The 15,406-nt window shown below is 42.2% G+C and overlaps 1 pseudogene; it reads left to right on the plus strand.

Moving 5' to 3' along the window:
• The first annotated feature begins 205 nt into the window (after positions 1-205).
• LOC121153314 lies at positions 206-419 on the plus strand (annotated as a pseudogene).
• Positions 420-15,406: the final 14,987 nt, after the last annotated feature.

The raw sequence follows: 15,406 nt of genomic DNA on the forward strand, positions 1-15,406 counted from the left end.
AGCTACATTAAAAAATATATCAACTTGGGGAGGGTACCAGCAGACAGAAGATCTTTTTCTCAATATCTTCTTCTCTCTGTAAATCTGCCTTTTTAATAAAAATAAGTAAAGAAAAATTTTAGTAAAATCTTTTTTTAAAAGTTCATATATCAACTTTCTGCCCCTCTGGTGTCTGGCTGCCCAGTGCTGCCCACCACCTGTCGCCATGCCTCACAAGATCAGATAGATCAAGGACTTCCTGCTGACGGTGCGGCACAAGGATGCCACGTCTGCCAAAATCAAGAAAAAATAAGGACTATGTGAAATTCAAAGTGCACTGCAGCAGGTACCTATACATGTTGGTCATCATGGACTAGGAGAAGGCCAAGAAGCTCTAGCAGTCGCTGCCCCCAGGCCTGGTGGTCAACGAGCTGAAGTGAAAAAAAAGCTGCTGGAACTGCATTGAAGTTTTTAAATTAAAAAAAATAATAATATATCAAGTAGGCTCAAGCACTGCAACACAGCATATTAAGCAGCTGCCAGCAAAAAGCAGCAACCCATTCGAGAGTGTTGATTCAAATCCAGACTTTTGCCTTTCTGATCCATCTCCTGCTGATGAGCAAAGGAGGATAGAAGACGATGGCCCAAGGTTTTGGGATCCCATTATCAATGTGGAAACCAGGTGGAATTCCAAGACCCTAACTTGCACTTGGCTCAGCCCTGGCATTTGTGACCATTTGGAGAATAAACCAGCAGGTGGAAACTAGCTCTCTCTCTCTGTCACTGTGTCATCAAAAAAAATAATAATAATAAATAAATCTTTAAGCATACACATATATATATAAACAAAACAATTTCTGAAATGTAATTTCAAAATATAACTTCAAATTTGAAGCAAAAAAATGTTTGAAATTTAAGAGATCATACTCAGCAGCTGTAAGAACCATGCCCTGAATCTCATCTTCGGGAGCCCTGGAAGGAGGCCTTGTGGCCTTTTCCAATACACAACAGAGTGCTCTCTAGGTAAGCACCTTTGAGCATATCATTTCTGTTCAGAACATCAGCCACACTTGCACTTCTAAGGATTTGGTTTGTTTCAACTCACAGTCATCACAAACCATGTACTTGGCTGAGATACCTTATCGGCCCTGCAAACAAGAAAGCCTAAGACGCAACATGAGACCATGTCCTGTTTTTTTGCTTATTGGTTTCATTTTAATTATATTAAATGTGACTATATTATCATAATTTTTACTTTACTCCTCACTAGGGTATTGAGGATTTCTCTGCACACCCCTCCTAAAACTGTTCACTTAAACTGTTGACATATGTCTTGTTAGACTTATAGAGTTAGACTACCCAAAAACAGCCAAGTTCAGCAAAATCATGCTTCAACGCGATAAACTGCTAAATACTAAAATTAAAATAAACAGAGACAGCTGAATAGTAATCTATAGCCATTTTAAGGTGTATAGAACCCAGTTGTATATAAACTAATAATTGAAATGTCAATGTAGAAGTCACAGGATGTGGTTCAGAACTTGCATTTTTTTTTCTCTTTTAACATATTAGTTACTCAATACCATGTCAAATAATTCCATAACATTATAAATAGTTACTAATGTAATGTCGGGGCTTTTAATTGATCGGGATGATACTCTGATGGCTCTACCTTCAGACCAGAGATGGTCTCTCCAAGGAACCATTGAACTTATCTGGACAATAAGACACTGGACTTTATACTTGGTAGATGCTTGCAATGAAAGAAATCTCAACTGAATTTTGAACTGTGGTAATGCAACAAGGTGGAGGAATCTACCATGGGGCGGGGGGTTGGAGGGGGAATCCCAGTGCCTATAAAACTGTGTCACATAATGCAATGTAATCATAAAAAAAGTTTTTTTTTACTTTACTTCTACTTAAACTTATTATCTTCCTACAGGTTATATTCTTTTAAACCACCTAAATCTTACTTGAAATAAAGGAAATTGTGAACTGTTAAACTCCTAAGTTCTTTCTCTTCTTTTTTATTAAAGACAGTGTCTGTCTTCAAGTAAAATATATCCTTAAAATCAAGGGCAAGAATTTTTTACAGAATCGTCTTCCTAGGTTAAGATGGACTTAAGTGTACTTAATCATTTAAAATCATTTTGAAATTGGCCTTTGTCAAATTCCCATTCTTTTCGCAGTTACATCACTAAGGTATAAAACAGAGTTATGACAGATTTCAGATATGGACAACCCCACAAACCAAAATAAAACGGGAAGTGGATGCTACCGTGGAACTGGACTTCCTTGTTTTTCCTCAAAAGCTAACGCTTTGCGCACAGAAACAACCACCTCCACCACAACAAAAACCCAAGCTAAAATGATACCAAAATTTGGTATCAGAACATTCATAATGTTCTAAGACCTGGGAACTATTTTATTCATAGTTCACATAGTTCACATGCTGAGATTCCCTCTACCAACTACTATTTTTTCCAGAGAGAAGACTGGTTATTCATCTTGGAACATCCCCTAATAGTTTAATATCTTAGTTGTATTCTTTTTGCTGGGCATCTCCTTTCCATAAAAATGATAAGCTCTATTCTAACTACTGCAACATAAAGCCACAGTGAAATATTAGTCAGTACATTTAGCTGCTTCTGGCAAAAATTTAACTTGAATAGGTCAAAGATTTAAGATCAACTGGAGGAGGAGAGTACTGCAAGTATTTCATTTGAAAATTGAAGAACCTCAACAGTGTAAAACGGTGACTCTGAGAGGCCTCTAGAATCAGAACCAGAAAATGCTGCCACTTTCTCCTTAGTAGAGCACTTCCTAAAGCATCTCCTTGTTCCTTAAAAAAGAATAGGCAGTAGGCTAATCTTTCACCTGTGGTGCCAGTATCCCACATGGACCCCAGTTCATGTCCCGAATGTTCCACTTCTGATCTAATTCCCCACTTATGGCCTGGGAAAACAGGTGAAGATGGCCGAAGTCCTTGTGCCCCTGCACCCACATGAGAGACCCAAAAGAAGCTCCTGGCACCCAGTTCAGAAGGCCCAGATCTGGTCCTTGTGCCCATTTGGGGAGTTAACCAGCTCATGGAAAAATCTGTCTCTGTCTCTCTCACTGTAATTCTGATTTCCAAGTTAAATATATAAATACTTTAAAAGACCAGCCAGGAACATGGCATTCCATCTACAATGCATAAAACCATACATGGAATCATTATTCACTTGCTCTAGACTCCAACTCTAAAGAGCTATAGATGGGTCTGTCAAGTAGCTACCACTGAACTGGTCAGCTGTAGTTATAAATCGTATATTATGATTGGTTAAGGTAGATCAAATGCCTATTCATAAGTTAATCAATACTGACCAAGAAAGATCACTAAAGCAATGGCAATTCTTCCTCAAGGCACATGATTAGAGTTGAAGAAGCATTCTCTCCTAGGGGTAGAGACTGGTTACTGTACTGGGCAGAAAAGACCAACTGAGAATTGTTATAGGAGTTTTTCAAAAATCACTATTACTAGACTTACTTAATTTTCCAGTCAATCAAGTTTTCAACTCATATCAAGTGCTAACTATTGCAAAGCCTTTCTTTATAACCATTATCAATAATAAAATCTCTCCTTCATTGGCCAATTACTCATTATTATGAGAAATATATTTTTCACTCCATCATGCTTAACTCCTCATTTGAGTATATACTATAATAAACTGCTTGCTAACACATTGAGTATTTTATTGCATTTATAAACTGGTTTTTGTATTTTAATATTTATTTGACAGATGGAGAAAGTAAAAAAAGAGAGGAGAGATATGACCTCCTGTTTGAGCTGTCAGATGGACATAACAGCAGGGGCCAGCCTGGGCTGTTTCCCAGGCGATATCAGCAGGGTCCTGGGATCAGGAGCGCAGGCTGGGTATGAACTCTGGTACAGCTACCAGGATAGCTTTGAAATCTAATGGCTACATCAAAAACCCACTTCAAATGGACTACTTTAAATTTGTCTCCTATACTTGTTTATTCTCTGATGATATAAGGTGACTGTTTCTTGCTGAAGTGGTCAAAGTGACTTATGTTAATCTATTATTCCCCAAAGGAAAGATTCTGCATTTTAACTCATATTTTAAAGACTCACAAAGAAAACGTTAAATGAAATGAGACACTAAAGAAAATACACATGCAAGTAGTGATCCAGGATTTGTGGTACTTTAAGCTCATATAATTCAATTAATATTCTTGTACATGTTCCTGGAGGTATCACTGGAAAATAATAATTTATACATGCAAAGGGCATGATTTGATATGTTTAGGCATACACATCACTGTGAAACCATCACTGTAATCAAGACAATGAGCTTACCCATCAGCCCCAAAACTCTCCTCATACTCTTTTGTAACCTCTCTCTTATTCATCCCTGCCTTGCACCCCTAGACCCACACCCGTGCAACTAATAATTTGCTTCTGTTGCTATACGTTACTTTCACAATTTACAAGGACCATCTCACCAGGTATATACTCTCCTTGATCTGGCTAATTTCACTATTTATAATTATACTGAGAACACCAATGTTCTAGCATGTATCAATAGCCCCTTCAATTACTGAGAAATTATTCTATTGTATGGATATATGATCATTCACATATTCATTCACTCAGTTATTGACTGAAATATGGCTTGCTTCCAGATTTTTTATTTATTTATTTATTTTTATTGGAAAGTCAGATATACAGAGAGGAGAAGAGACAGAGAGAAAGATCTTCTATATGCTGATTCACTCCCCAAGTGGTCACAATAGCCAGAGCTGAGGCAATCTGAAGCCAGGAGCCAGGAGCTTCTTCTGGGTCTCTAATGTGGGTGCAGGATCCTAAGGCTTTTGGACGTCCTCAACTGTTTTTCCAGGCCGCAAGCACGGAGCTGGATGGGAAGTGGAGCTGTTGGGATTAGAGCCAGCATCCATATGGAATCCTGGTGCATGCCAGAAAAGGACTTTAGCCACTAGGCTACTACGCCAGGCCCCAGACTTTTGCTATTACAAAGACAGCTTATATGAATGTTGCATGGAAAACATATACCATATGCTCATATTCTTAGTCAAATAGCAAGGAGTAAGACAGCTATGGTGTAGAATAGATGTAAGCTTCATTTTTTAAGAAACTTGTGAACTATCAATATTCAAAATTATGAGGCACTAAAAAACATGCTCTCAAATAAATAATGGCTCTAACAAGAAATCACAAAGGAGATTCAAAATATTTTGAGATGAATAGAAATGAAGCTAGAGCATACCAAACTGAAGGAATGCCACAGGACCAGTGCTGAGATAGACATCTAAAGCTATAAAAATCTATATTAAAAAGAAGTATTTGGGAGGCATGGTAGGTAGTATTACTGGTTAATCCTCCGCTTTGCAGTGCCAGCATTCCAAATGGGCACTGGTTTGTATCAGCTGCTCCTTCCCATCCAGCTCCTTCAGTATGGCCTGAGAAAACAGCAGAGGACAGCCCAAAGCCCTGGGACCCTGCACCCGCATGGGAGACCCAGAAGAAGTTCCTGGCTTCAGATCAGCTTAGCTCTCACCGTTGCAGCCACTCAGGCAGATAGAAAATCTTTCTGTCTCTCCTTTTTCCCATAAATCCGCCTTTCTGATAAAAATAAATAAATCTTTAAAGAAAAAAAAAGGAAATATAAGCTTGGAAATTATAAAAAGTCAAGTGGAAAATAACGAAACAAAAAATAAAATCAACGAAACCAAAAGGTGATTCTATGAAAAGATCAGTAAAATGGATAAACCATTAATTATACTAAGAACAGAAAGGACTCAAATTACAAGAATCAAAAGCAAAAGAGATAATAACATCACTACTAACTTTACAGAAATGAAAAGAATTAAAAATTCTAATATTCTTATGAATAAGAGTATAAATAAATCGAGTAACTCAGATATGTGTGACAATCTCACAGACCTCTAATAAGTCAAGCAATTATCTGTAATCAAACACCACCCCCCCAAAAAAGCCTAAGACTAGATGGCTTCTCTGCTACATTCCATCAAACCTTTAAACCAGAGCTGATGTCAATTTCTATACAAGTTCCTAAAAAAATTAAAGGATAACATATTTCCCAACTTTCTCCAGAGGTAGTATTTACTACCGCTGTGGCCAAAACCAGACACACACACACCTTGAGAAAACTGTAGGCTAATTGGTTAGATGAGTATGAATTCACAAATATTCAACAAAATACTAGCAAATCTAATCCAAAAACACAGAATAATAATGATATAACATGACCAAGTGAGATTCGTCGAAGAAATGAAAAATAATTTTAACACACCAAAATTCTTATGTTAATACCTTATTAGAATAAAAGCATTATTCACATGATCTTTTTAACAGATGTAGGAAAAACATGAGACAAAAACCAACCCACTTTCATAATATTAAAGAAAACCTCAAAAACCTAGGAATCAAAGGGAATTTCCTCAACTTTAATAAAGGGTATCTATGAAAAACACAGCTAACATCACAATTAATCATGAAGGTTTGGACGCTTTTCCATAATGAGATCATCAGCAAGACAAGAACAAATGCTCTCATTATTTTGTTCAATATTAGACTGGAGGTTCTAGACAGGCAATTAGGCAAAAAAGAGAAATGCAAAGGGGGCCAGATTCTGAGGATAAAATGATCTTTAAGGATTACATAATCTTGGATAGATAAAATACGTCCATCAAGCCAACTGAAGAGAACAGTAAGTATCATCTGTCAGGCTTTTCCAGAGAAACAAAATTAAAGTATATTAATTAAAAGTTCATGGAAAATATTCATTACCTTTTAATTTCATCTTTTCACTAACTTTCTGAAAAACCTGAGCATGAGTGTGTGTGTGTGTGTGTGTGTGTGTGTGTAGAGAATTGGCTCCAGGATTACACAGGCTATGTCAACAGGCTAGGGTCCCTGAGGAACTGATGTCATAGTTATCAATCTAGGTCCACAATGGCATAATTCTGATCTGAAGGCCAGCATGATTGACACCCACAAGCAGCAAAAAGTCCAAAGACAGTTAACAAAAAAAAAAAAAAAAATCTGCTGTTGCAGTTCAAAGGCAGTCAGATAGAATCCGGTCCTATCCAAACAAAAGCAAGCTTTTTTTTTTTTTTTTTTTGCCCAACTGAGACTTTCAAATATTGAATGAGGACAGCCCACATTAGGGAGGACAGTCTCCTTTACCCAGACTATCAATGTAAACAATAAACTCATTTTAAAACATCCTCACAGAAATGCCCAGAACCAAATGGAACCAAGTAAGGCTGAGCCGCTGCCCCAACTTGCCAGCATCCACATGAGCACTGTTTTTAGTCCCCAATGCTCCACTTCTGAGCAAGCCTCCTGCTAATGCAACAGGGAAGGCAGCAAAAGGAGTCTGAGTGCTTGGGTTTCTGCACCAAGCTGGAGACCTGGATGAAGCTCCTGACTCCTAGCTTTGGCCTGTCCCCTACCCAGCTGCTTTGGTCATTCATACAGTGAACCAGTGGATGGAATCTCTCTCTCTCTCTGCAACCCTGCCTTTCAAACAAATAAAACAAAAGTAATCAACTCAATTTCTATGCAATTGAAAGAAACAATCTGAAAATTAAATGTTTATATCTAAAATAGCAATAAATACTATGAAATAAATTTAGTGCAAAGGCTGAAAGCTATAAACACTGTAAGGAAAAAAATAAAATAAAATAAATGAAAAAATGTCTCATATTCATGAATCAGTACATTTAACATTATTAAGATGGCAATACTGCCTAAAATGATCAACCAAAGGTTATCTGAACCCTGGCTGACTTTTGTATACAAATTATTAAGTGGATTCAAAGTGGAAATAATCCAAAGCCAAAATAATCCTGTGAAAAGAGAACAAAGTCTCAAAATTCCCTCTTTCAAAATTTAATTACAAAACAATAATAACCAAAACAGTGTGGGACTGACGTAAAGACAAACATACAGGCTACCAGGGCAGAACTGAAAGTGCAGATCAACTCCTATGTCTGTGGTCAACTGCAGTGTCTCATGCAAAACAATAAACCTGGACACCCACCTCAAAATATACACACGCACAGTGGGTTACTTCGTCTGAAGACACCTGCAGTCCTGGATGCAAGTCCCAGCTCCAGCTTCCACTGCAGCCTCCTGTAAGAGTCAGGGAACAAACAGCAACAGCTCCAGCAGCTGAGTCTCTTCCCGCCCCCCCAGGGAGACCCGTCAGGGCTGCTCAGCTCCCCACTTCTGCTCGGCCTGCTGTGGCTGCCATTTGAGGCAAGGAGCCACAAAAGCAGACTTTGCTCTCTTTCTCTGCCTCTTTAGTTCTCAAGTTATACACATTCACACACACATCTTCAATTACATATAAAGACTCATATGTGTCTATATATACACTCACACAGGCAAATCCCTTCAAATTGACCAAAAACCCAAAGAACGTTGTGTCAAATGGCTAATCCTCCACCTTCTGGTGCTGACATCCTACATGAGGGCCAGCTCATGTCCGGCTGTTCCACGTCCCACAGCTCCCTGCTTGGGGCCTGAGAAGGCAATGAAGGACGGCCCAAAGCCTTGGGACCCTGCACCCACATGGGAGACCCAGGGGAGGCTCTGGGCTTTTGGCTTCGGATCGGCTCAGTTCCAGCCTTTGCGGTCAGTTGAGGAGTGAACCACTGGACAGATCTTCCTCTCGGTCTGCCCTCCTCTCCGTCTGCCCTCCTCTCCGTATATCTGACTTTCCAATAAAAATAAATACTTCTTTAAAAAAAAAAAAGAACAATTACAATCTCTAAGTAGAAAACATATATGTGAATCTTCTGACCTTGGACTTGGCAGAAGACTGTCACATGGAATCAAAAGTTCAAGTGTCAAATGAAAAGAATAAACTGACATTAGCAAAGTGTCACCAGGAAACCCTGACAGAATGGCACAAAGCAATGGCAACTCTCCCTTGCCTGTTACGGACTCCTATCAAGGACTTGGAAGCTCAACAATAGAAAAATAACCCGGTGTTTTAAAAGAGTTTACTTGAAAGGCGGCGAGCCCCGGACGGAGCTCCTCCACAGCAGGCGGCGGGCGGAGCGGCTGCACTCTGGGCTTGGGCCTAACATTTTAGGTTCGGGCCTTTCCGACAGCATTTCAAGTACAGGCACCAACAGAGCTTGCAAAGTGACCACGCTTATTGACACGTGAGGAATGGAGACCGACGTGGTGAGGAAAGGACGGTGAGCACAGGGCGTCTACCTCAGGTCGTCTACCTCAGGTCGCCGCAGCCGCCGGAAACGAGCACGGGCGCACTTCCGGCTTCCCAGGGCTCCAGGAGCCTGCGAGGGGCGTGGTTACGCTACAGCGCCCCCAGGTGCCAGGTGAGAGGAAGTGCTACCTGGGGAAACGGTGGTTTGAGTGACAGATAGGCCGACGCCACCAGGAAGCCAGAAACCCAGAACTTCGCTTGAAAACCGTGTTAAGAAAAAGAAGGTCATCCCGGAGGCCACATGCCACATGGCCTAATCCATATGAAAGTCTACAATATACAGACAGAAAGTAAACAATGCTTGCTTCGCGCTGAGAAGGTAGCAGTGATGAGAACGTAATTGGAGGATATTGGGTTCTACTTGAGATAATGAAGTTGCCTAAAACATGATGACACTTGCACGTGTGTGAATATATTAAAATCGTTGAATTGGGGCCTAGCAGCGTGGCATAGCAGCTAAAGTCCTTGCCTTGAACGCACAGGGATCCCATATGGGCACTGGTTCTAATCCCGGCTGTTCCACTTCCCATCCAGCTCCCTGCTTGTGGCCTGGGAAAGCAGTGAAGGACGGCCCAGGGCCTTGGGACCCTACACACGCGTGGCAGACCTGGAGGAGTTTCCTGGCTCCTGGCTTCGGATCAGCACAGCACAAGCCGTTGCACTCACTTGGGGAGTGAATCATCAGATGGAAGATCTTCCTCTCTGTTTCTCTTCCTCTATGTATATCTAACTTTGTAATAAAAATTTTTTTTTAATCTTTTTTAAAAATCGTTGAATTGCACACTTCAGCTGAGTAAGTTATACAGTATGTGAATTATTTCTCAGTCAGACACCGGGCCCAGCACAGTGGCCTTGTGGTTAAAGTCCTGGCCTGGTACATACCAGGATCCTATAGGGAAATCGACTTTAGTCCTGGCAGCCCCGCTTCCCATCAGCTCCCTGCCTGTTGCCTGGGAAAGCATTCGAGGATGGCCCAAAGCCTGGGGACCCTGTACCCCATGGGAGACCCAGAAGAAGAGCCGGGTTCCTGGCTTCGGATGGGCTCAGTTCTAGCCATTGCGGCCACTTGGGGTGTGAACCAGCTGATAGAAGATCTTCCTTTCTGTCTCTCTTTTGTCTATAAATCTGCCTTTCCAAGAAAATAAATAAATCCTCAAAAAGAATATAATGTAACACATTTTCCTACTAATTATATTTTGAAATAATAATGTTTTAGGTATATGGGATTATATAAAACACAGCATTAAAATAAACGTCTTTTATTTTTTACTTTTTAATCTAATTCTAAAAAACTCAAAATTACCTGTATGGTTTACTTTATATTTACATTGGATGGGGCTGCTCTAGAGCCCTTAAATTCTCTGAAATTCTCTGCAGGTCTCAATTTCCTTATCTATTGCAAGGCAGCTATAAAACCGACTTCACAGCCTTGGGACAAGGATTTAATATGATAATTATCTTTAAAAATTCAGCATAAGGGCCTGGTGCAGTAGCCTAGCGGCTAAAGTCCTCGTCTTGAACACACTGGGATCCCATGTGGGTGCCAGTTCTAATCCCAGCAGCCGCACTTCCCATCCAACTCCCTGCTTGTGGCCTGGGAAAGCAGTCGAGGACAGCCCAAAGCTTTGGGGCCCTGTACCCGTGTGGGAGACCCAGGAGAAGCTCCTGGCTCCTGGCTTCAGATTGGCCCAGCTCCAGCCATTGTGGCCGCTTGGGGAGTGAACCATCGGACGGAGGATATTCCTCTCTGTCTCTCCTCTCTCTGTATATCTGCCTTTACAATAAAAAAAAAATAAATGTTTTTTAAAAATCAGGGAAACCCATAAGTATTTTGAATATAGCAGTAAAATCAAAACCTCTAGGAAAATCATTGAAATTTATTTTAGTTTCTTAAAATCAGTCTGAGAAGTGAAAGAAATCTTAGAAATAACCACTACCAGGAGACACCAACCATCACCTTGCAGGAATGCTTAGCAAAGGTTTGAAAACCTTGACCCTGGGCAGACGAGCAGTGGTGAGGTGGCACAGCACACTAATCCTCCACCTGTTATGGCGCTGATATCCCATACAGACGACAGTTTGTGTCCCAGTTGCTCCACTTCAAATTCAGCTACCTACTACTGGCCTGGTAAAGCAGCGGAGGGTCGCCCAAAAGCCTCAGGACCCTTCGCCTGTGTGAGAGGAGGCTCCAGGTTCTTAGCCTCAGATCTTCTGGCCAATACAACTATTTAGGAGTGGACTAGGTCTCTGCTTCTCTCTGCAAATCTGTCTTTCCAATTAAAAAAAAAAAGTCCCTTGGCATCTTTGCTGTGATAACACATTTGGGTTGCCTTCTTGGTGCTAAAGGCATTGGAGCTTAAAATTGGTCCAAACCCCTCACTGTTCTTTTCATGGAGAAACAAGATGTCCTGGAAGATGTCACTGTGCTGGAATGAGTGAAACCAGCATGTGGAGTGCCAAACCAGAACCTCATATATCTGATACAACATCTTTGTGTTCCAACATGGGACCAGCAGGGCTCTCCATGGGACGTCAAGTGTTAATATGCTGCCTCTGGACTAAGTAAATGAAAACCGGATGTTATAATATCTTTAATGGAAGCAAGTGGATTACCCTGGTGAAGGGTCAGAGAATATAGTCCATGGAGGCCATCCACTTCCAGTCCGAATCCCTGCTTGCTGCCTGGGAGAGCAGCAGAGGATGGCTCAAGTCCTTGGGCCCCTGTATCCATGTGGGAGACCCAGAAGAAGCTCGTGGATTCTGCCCTCAGTCTGCCCAAGCCCTAGCCATTGTGGCCTTTTGGGTAGTGAGCCAGCAAATGGAAATCTCTCTTTCTCTCCCCTTCAAATAAATAAATGAATCTTTAAAATAAAAATTTAAAAAAAGACAAAAAAACAATACATAGAAATCTAAAACTCTAAACATTTAATTGCCTCAAATGCCCCAAATCTAGCTGTGTGTCAGCCTCTTACTGTGATTTGGATACATAACAGCATGGGGGTGAGGGGGACAGTATTGGAATGGAGATACCTTCAAGAGGTAAGACCCAGTGGAAGCAGATAACTTGTAGGAGTCACCCTCAAGAATGGATTCATTACATTCTCAAAAGACAGAGCAAGGTCTAGGTTGGGCAGGGCAAACAAGAACAGCTTATCCTAAAGCAGACCGGTCTTCCTCTTCCTGACAGGCGCCCCTCCTCTTACACACACACCAGCTGTCCTTTCCACTTTTTTGTCATGCATGGAGCAGCAGTGGCCTTTACCAGCTAGCACCCTGACACCAGCACTCTGCCCTTGCACCTCCAAAAGCTGGTGAGCTAAATAAACCTCTCTCTGAATCCCATCATCAATCAGTACCTCCTGTGAAAACCTGTAAAGCTGAAAAGAAACTGCTCTCTACTAAGAGAGTTGAACAAATGGCTGAGAGGTATTCAGGACCCGTCAGCTCCAAGCTGAGACTTCTCCATGACCCATTTGGCCTTGAGGTCAAAATCCTGGTTGAAATGCCTGCATCTCAGGCCCAATGCCCCAATTCGGTTGGCGGGTTCCCCTATGGTCTTCATGTCCCAGCTACTCCACTTCCCATCCAGTGACCTGGGAAAGCAGCACAGGATGACCCCAAAGCCTTAGGACCTCGCACCCATGTGGAGACCTAGAAGAAGTTCCCGATTCCTGGCTGCAGCTCTGATCGTTACAGCCTTTTGGAGAGTGAGCCAGCAGATGAAAGGTCTCTTCTACTCTCTGTAAATCTGCCTTTTCAGTAAAAATAAATCTTTAAAAAAAGAAATGCCGGCATCCCATATAGTATGCCTGGGTTTAACACCCACCTGTGACTGCTGACTCCAGCTTCCTGCTAATCCAGGCCCCTGCAAGTGGCAATGATGGGTCAAGTACTTGTGCTACTGTAATGTATGTGAGAGACCTGGGTATTCCCAGATTCAGACCTAGATCCCAGCCCCTGCCAGGGCAGATATTAACAAATGATGCCTCTCTCTTTATATCCCCCACCTCTCTCTTTTTCGCCTTAATCCACCACCATCAAATACTTTTTGAAAAGAAAAGAGAAAGAACTTTGAAATAGAAAGTCATCCTCAAGCATGATGGTTACTTTTGAGAAGTTGCCCCTTTATTGTCCAGATCATTTAGTGTGGCATATGCCCTTTGGAAAATACTGGATCAGAAGATCTCAGACAGTTTGGTTTCAATTTCTATATCCTTCAGCTCCAACAGCCAAGGTCCCCTGCCAGGGACTCCAGTCAGGTCACTGGAGAGCCCCTACTCATCCCTGTGTGTTCTCCAGCAGAGACTCCCAATGCCTGTGTTTACATCACACTTTCAGGCTCATCTTTCCACTTGTAAAAATGAATCTTCCCAGTGGTTTATGGTAGAAAACCTTAAGGCAAAATCACATCTCAGTCTCCTTTCATTTCCTCTTGAGAAGCCCCTTATTTTCACCTAGAAATATCTGGTCCCAGAGATGGCTGAAGTCAGCCATCAGTCACACCCTTTAGGATCTCAAAAAAACTCACACCTGCTGCAGAAAGCCACAGACTGCCAGAGGGTGTTCTGCTCTTTGGTTTCTCTTTCTGCCCTAATTGCTGCACACTCACTAGAGTGGTGAGTTTATAATGAAAGCTGGACTTCTTTTTTTTTTCTTTTTGAGGATTTATTTATTTTTATTGTAAAGTCATATATATAGAAAGGAGGAGAGACAGAGAGGAAGATCTTCCATCGGCTGGTTCACTCCCCAAGTGACCACAATGGCCAGTGCTGCACCAATCCAAAGCCAGGAGCCAGGAATGTCCTCCAGGTCCCCCACGCAGGTACAGGGTCTCAAGGTTTTGGGCCATCCTCGACTGCTTTCCCAGGCCACAAGCAGGGAGCTGGATGGGAAGTGGAGCAGCCGGGATTAGAACCGGCACCCACATGGGATCCCGACACATTCAAGGCGAGGATTTTAGCCCCTAGACCACTGTGCTGGGCCCTGAAAGCTGGACTTCTGATGGGGACTTTGGCTTGCCATCCATTTCTTCCTCTGACTCGAGGCATCACCACAGAACGGGTCCCACCTGCGTGGACCTGGCTTTGAAGACCTCACCTGGGGAGGAGAGCATTATATCAAGACAAGACCACTTGGTCCTAAACAGAAAGTTGAGCAGAACTCCGATCTCCTCACTTCCTATGTTTCAAACCTAGAATGCTGACACACTGCCTACCCACTGAGAGCTGGAAAATGCTACTGTGTTATCAGCAGAACTCATCTTTCTGTTAGAGTCTAAGAACCAGCACTGAGGTCTCCTCCTCATTCCACATCCAAAACTACATGGTTCCACCTCCCTAGCTCTTCTTATTCCCATAGTCTACAGTGCCCTTCTCTTCTGCCCCTGCCTGCACAAAATCCATTCACCTTTGAAGCAATTTGTAAAATACAACCTTCTCCATGAGGCCTAAAGCAATTCTCCCAGGCAATTAAGAATGATAATAGAATTGGTGAAAGAATCCTTGGGCCCAATGCCCTAGGATTTAGCCTTGTGCTATGGGATGCCTTAGGGCCCAGTTCCTGTCCCAGCTGCTCCACTTCCTATTCAGCTCCCAGCTTGTAGCCTGGGAAAGCAGTAGAGGCTGGCCCAAAGACTTGGGACCCTGTACTCACATGGAAGACCCAGAAGAAACTCCTGGCTTCTGATTTCAGATAGATTCAGATCTTGCTGTTGCAGTCACTTGGAAAGGAACCAGTGGATGGAAGATCTTCCTCTTCATCTCTCCTTCTTTCTGTAAATCTGCCTTTCCAATAAAAAAAATAATAAATAAATCTTAAAAAAAATAACATGGGCCCAGCAGCGTGGCCTAGTGGCTAAAGTCCTTGCCTTGACCGCGCCGGGATCCCATATGGGCGCTGGTTCTATCCCGGCTGCTCCACTTCCCATCCAGCTCCCTGCTTGTGGCCTGGGAAAGCAGTCGAGGACAGCCCAAGGCTTTGGGATCCTGCACCCGTGTGGGAGACCTGGAAGAAGTTCCTGGCTCCTGGCTCTGGATCGGCGCAGCACCGGCCGTTGTGGCTCACTTGGGGAGTGAATCACCAGACGGAAGATCTTCCTCTCTATCTCTTTTCCTCTCTGTATATCTGACTTGGTAATAAAA

Source organism: Ochotona curzoniae, unplaced genomic scaffold (genome assembly GCF_017591425.1).
Source record: "Ochotona curzoniae isolate NIBS_2020 unplaced genomic scaffold, NIBS_Ocur_1.0 contig_1, whole genome shotgun sequence".
In the NCBI taxonomy this organism is placed as follows: domain Eukaryota; kingdom Metazoa; phylum Chordata; class Mammalia; order Lagomorpha; family Ochotonidae; genus Ochotona; species Ochotona curzoniae.